A 5,925-nucleotide genomic window follows, 5' to 3' on the forward strand; every position below is an offset into this window, starting at 1 on the left:
TTCATTTAGGTTCGTAGTTAGCGTAAATTCAAGTTTTTAAGTATTTTGGTAGTGTAATTAATCGGTATAGACTGTGTATTAAATTTAGTGATTAAAAGTGAGTTTTAGATGATATTAAGTGTGTGATTAGAAGTGATAATAATAAGTTAGTGAATTATAAGTTAAAACCCTAGTACGTGCGAGTTGAGGAAAAATGTGCGAACCGACGGGTATCGTTTGTTACTGAGTGAGTACACCACTTGACCACCATTTTATTAACTTAATCTCCTTGTAATTAGTGCATAAAATATCAGCTCTAAATCAGATCAAGCTGGCCGAAATTATTGACAAAAAAAACAAGGGAAAAGAAAACATTTTTTGAAATGTAATCTTGTGATGACACTTGGCAAGCATCCAACCATTTTTGACCAACTCAAGTCTAAGCTTCTTATCCCTTTCTTGGAGCTCAATTTCTGTCTTCTAAGCTTCATTGTGGCCGAGACTTAGAGAGGAAAAAGAGAAAAAGAAACCACTTCATTCAAGCTTGCTTTCTTGCTCAATCTTGCAAACTAACCGATAGATTCAACAAATAATCTATAAAAGTTGCTTAGGATGGTGGATTATCATCTTGGAGTGGAGAGTCTTGGTGGTTCAAGCTTCCTAGGGGCTGTTGTGCCTCTCCAATTCTAGGTAAGGATGGTATTAGTTCATGGTTGTGCTACTTATTGGTTTACAAGTGAAAGTTATGGCTTGTTAGGTAGATTTCATGGTTTTAGTAGTAGTTTTGGTAAATTCCAGCTCTATAGTGTAAAATTTCAGCTTTGGTTGTTGGAATGATGGTTGTTCTTGATGGTCATATATGGTACTGTCTATTCATAGTTTATTGGAGTGAATTCATGGTTAAACCTTGTTAGTTTGGTAGCATATAACAATCGGCTAGCATGAAGGGTTGAGATTAGGGTTTTGGTTGATGAACTTCTATGTATTTTTGTGCCCTGTTCTGACCAGTTTTAATCGACCATGTTAGAGGCCTAATTAGGCTTAGGTTAAAACATGAAAGTTGTAGGAAATGATGTTATATAGCTGGCTGTAAAATTTCAACTCAGTTAGAGTACTGTAGCATGTGAAATGACCAAAATATCCTAGATTGCCAAAAGCTTCATTTTGCGGACAGTTTTGTGATTTCACACTTTTGGCTTCGTTTTTCACTTTGATCCGTATCAAACCAGTCTTTGGCCAAAACACAAAAGTTTTATCCCTATGTTTCAGCTTTCCAACGCAACTGAAAACACCTCAAACAGAGTTGTGTAGCCTAAGTTATTGTCATTTGAATTTAGTACTGACAATCATACTGACAAGGACATTTTGGTTCTGTCATCTGTAATTTCGACCTGGATCACTTCTGAATTGGGTTGAGTTGTCTTCATGAAAGTTGTAACCCTTTGACTTAGCTTCGAAATGGTATAAATTGTACCCCAATCCGATAAGTGTTCCGTCAGTTTTGACCAAAACGCTAAGGGATGTCAAATCTGCTGTTTAGTTTTGCTTTCAAAACTTGATTTCTAATTGGATTATTATACTTGTGTTGTACTTGGATGATTGTAGAGCCTAATTGAAGGGCTATGTTGGTGACGTTGTTTGTGTGTGTTTTGGGGGCTGAAATGAGAAAAAATAATGAAGCCAGAAATGGCTGGAAAATAGGTAAAAACAAAGAGCGCGCTTCCCAAATTTTCACTCGAAAGTTAGGTAGATATACTCACGACTTGAGTTAGGGTTTGAGAACGAATCGAACTTGAATCGTCTAGGGTATTCAAGTCTTGTTTCATAGAGGTCTATAAGTTACCATTCGGCCAAAACTTGTACCCTTGGAAAATGAAATTTACGACTAATAGAAATACGTTTTCTCCATTTCTTCGACTCAAATGGTATTTCAAAGTTTTAACAGTGAGTATAAGTTTTACGAATACTCTCTAAATGAGTTTCAATTATGTGATTCTTGTTAAACGAAACGTTTAAGTTTCGAACCTTAGTTACTTTCAAAAGCTCTTAAACAATGTTTTATCGCAGATTTGGACTCTACACACAGAGTAATACGCGAACGTAACCCGTAAATGTCGCGCCCCATTTTTTATAAGAAAAATAAATAAATGGTTGGAAAAGTGAATTTTTGATTAAAAATATGATTTTTGATTTAAAAGGAAAATGGGCCTAAATGGGGGTTTTAAAGTACGACGATTTGACCCAAAATAATAGTTTAAAAAGGGTTTTTGAAATAAAAATCGGAGTCGCCACTTGGTATTGAGTTAAGGTGTACCAAGTCACCTACAAATGAATTTTTCAAAGGAAAAAGTAGAAAAACCCCTTTTAAACGACTCCTAGTCTACGTAAATCAAAGAAAAAGGTTCGGGAGTCACATTTGAAGAAAGGGAAGGCAAGGATAAAAATTCGAGGCATCCTTTCGACCTAGCCAAGGCTAGTTGCACGATTTTGTCAAAGATTTTCTTATTTTTTAACCTAAAGATTTATCACATTCGGATGTACTATATGGATGCAAACCCTAGACCTAAGAGGGTATCGGGGTGTCAAAATATCACTTCAAAACTCAATTGGTGCTACTCACATTAATTGTGATGCCCAATAGGGACTCTTTCCAGAGGTCACGAATAATGCAAAAACATGAGACTCTAAGAAAAGAAGAAAAAATAATGAAAATAATCATAATTATACAATTGTATGTGCCCTAAAGGAATGCATCATGTCGGGTACGGGGGACTAATGTTCGTGACTCAATTTTCCCTTTAATAGAGGGAATACGAGCGTGCTAAGACTAGAAAAGCCAAACTCGTCCATATCCCATATTCGAGGGGTTATTCCCTAATCTAATCAAGCAAATGAACTAACCTAGTTCTAATGCTTATATGAAATGCAAGTCTAATGTCATGTTTCATACAAAAAGGGGCAAGTAATATACATATAAGGGAAAATATGGGGGGAAGGGGTATACATATATAAGGAAAGTGTCATGCAATATGGTGAAAGAGGCCCTAAAAAAAGTGAAAAATATGCATGAGATGAAGGCATGCGAATGTACTAGCGAGGGACGGCCCTATTGGATCTAGCATTGGACTAGCCATTCACTAGCGCTCTCTCACAAGCATTGGACTTGTAAGAGCTCGAGGGGAAGACCATGACTAGCGTTGGACTAGCCACGGTTTCGTGCATTTTGCATCCATCATACATACATAAATGTGCATAATTAAAGCGAGTAGGCATGTGAGCACGTAATTTCACATAACACATAACACATAAACATGCATATCTAGATGCCGAACCCTAAGAAAGCAATTAAACACATAGCACATACGCATGCAAATCACACAAAGAAAACAAAGAAACCCTAACTATTACATCAGGAGGGGGATGCTTACTACAATCTAAAAGGGGAAATAAGAAGGAATAAAAATAATTAAATTCCTAACTATTACAATTTTGGCATTCGAGTGCCTCCCAAATGATCGAAATTGAAAATAACTAAAACGAGTAAAGTAGATAAATAAATAAGATGAAAACATTCAAAAGGCATGCAATTGAGCACATAAAACACATAAACACATAGGGTCAAATAAAACAAAAACAAAACAAATGATAGAGTGTACCTCCCTTGAATTGATACCCTAATGAGGTGAAATCGCTTATTTTTCCTCCAAAATAACAAAAAGGGGTCAAGGCATCACTTTAATCAACGATTAGTAAAAAAAAATGGAAAAATTAAAGAAAATTATGCAAACATAAACTCACTTGGTCATAAAACCCTTAAAATTGTGAATTAAGTGCAATTAAATAAAATATGGTACTTAATTGAAGCAAACAAGCAATGAAGTTGCAAAATTAAAGCTGCGAAGGATCAAATTGATGAAATTATTCAATTGGTTGGGTCATGGTGAAACAAAGAGAGACTTGGGGGCTAAAGTGCAATTTTTGAAAGCTATTTTTGCATGCAAATGCATGTGAAGCTACGAAACATTGTCTGCAACAGAAAAATTCTGATAAAAGCTTCCTGCAATTCGGCACTTCACAAAACCAGTTTTCAAACATAACCAAATCCAAACACAACTATCACACAATCTTCCTCACTTTGCATCATGAAGCTTGTAGATTTAAAACTCCAAGAACCGGACAAAAAGGCATGCAAATCTGGACAGTTCAAGCAATTTTATGTAAACAAAAGCTTCAGGCAACTGAAGCTTTTTTTCCTACCATTTCTGCAACACGCGGCCTTTGATAATCAAATATATCATTGGCAAGCATCAACTTCTAATCAAAACACAAGACCCAAATCATCTCAGAATAACAAAGAACGTGAGCTAACACTCAAAAGAAAGAAAAAGGAATCGTAGAAGAGCAAGAAACTCAACCACGGGCTCTCTGCGAAATCTAAGTTCAGTGCTTCCTAATGGTTTGAAAGTGCAGAAATGCTTTGTTATTCACCCCAAACATGTTCGTGTGAAGTAACCCAAGTAAGGCCCATCAATTCAACAAACTGAAAAGTGAATGCAAGACCTTTAACTATCCTTGCTGACGTCTCCTAGCACAAATATCTATCCCAGGGGATCAAATCAAAGCAGCCGAATAAAAAAAAATGCAACAAAGCAAAAGTGAAGCTTGCGGTAAGCCTGGATAGCTCATTGCAGTCAAATATCAAGCAAAAATGAACAATTCGAGCAAGTCAAGAAACTTCAGCATAACACAGGAAAAGGAAACTATACCATGGTATTCTGAAAATGATTAGCAAATCAAAACCTCGATTGAACAAAATATCAGCGAGGAAAGGAAAAGAAAGGCTGCTCAAGTGTGCTGTTGCCACAAGCCGAAAACTTCATACTTGTTGCAGCAGACTCTAAAACTGATTCCTAAGGGTTCTAACAGCCGAATAAAGGATATGCAAACTTATTGTTGACCGAAACAAAAGCAAAACATTAAGGACGCATGGGGAAGAGCAGTTGGTTTCTGTTTCTGATGAAATCTATGGAAGTATCATCATCAAACATTCAAGACGACAGCCGTGACAAGGATCCGCCGTCTCTCAAGATGCACAAAAGATAATAACATGAAGGAAGAAAGCTCACAGCAAGTTTAGCTACAAATCCATTTAACACCCAGATGAATGGCCTGATGCTTGGTGAACGAAAGAGCAGAGAATGAAAGGTTACCTGCGCTCCCTTGAATTGCAGAAAGATGGCGTCGGGATGGAGGAACAATGAACCTCAGCGCAAGCCGAACGAAGCTGGGAAAAGTTTCATCTTTTTGCTGCGACTGCCTTCCAGATTCTGTACCACCTCTCTTCTCGTTGAGTTGCCCGTTTCTTCCGTACTCGGCAGTTTCTCTCTCGGCTCTTTCGTTGTTGCCCGTCGCTCTTTTCCTTTTTCTGGTTTTTTCTCTGCTCAGCCGCAGCTCTCCCTTTCTATCTCACAGTGGTTCCTCCCCTTTCTAACCCTACCGAAGCTTTCTTCATTTTGTTCTTCTTCACCTCAGTTCCTTTCCCTAGCCGGCCTTCTCCCTAGAATCCCCCCGTGAGTTTTTTCCTCCAGCTCTCTTTTCTAAAACCTAGCCGTCACCCCCCAGGTTCCCCCGCCTCCTCTTCTTTTCTTTTTGCCGTCTCAGAACACTGCCTCCCATTCCTTTTTCTCTCGGCTGACTGCACCTTTCTTTTTATATGTAAACTCCCGTCCTTAAACCCTCACATCAATGGTGTTGAGGAAAGCTGGATTTCTTGGGGATCTTTTGAGCCTTTAGATGGATGAGGTTGGAATAAAATGTCGCTGCCCATTCCTGTCCTTGCTATGGCCTGCGGCTTGAAATATAATGCGAAGAAAAGGGCTTGGATCCGGTGTGGCTCACACCAGTGTGAGCTTGCCCTTTTTTTTTCGATTAATAACAATAAAAAGA

This window comes from Coffea arabica, chromosome 5e (genome assembly GCF_036785885.1).
Source record: "Coffea arabica cultivar ET-39 chromosome 5e, Coffea Arabica ET-39 HiFi, whole genome shotgun sequence".
Lineage (NCBI taxonomy): Eukaryota > Viridiplantae > Streptophyta > Magnoliopsida > Gentianales > Rubiaceae > Coffea > Coffea arabica.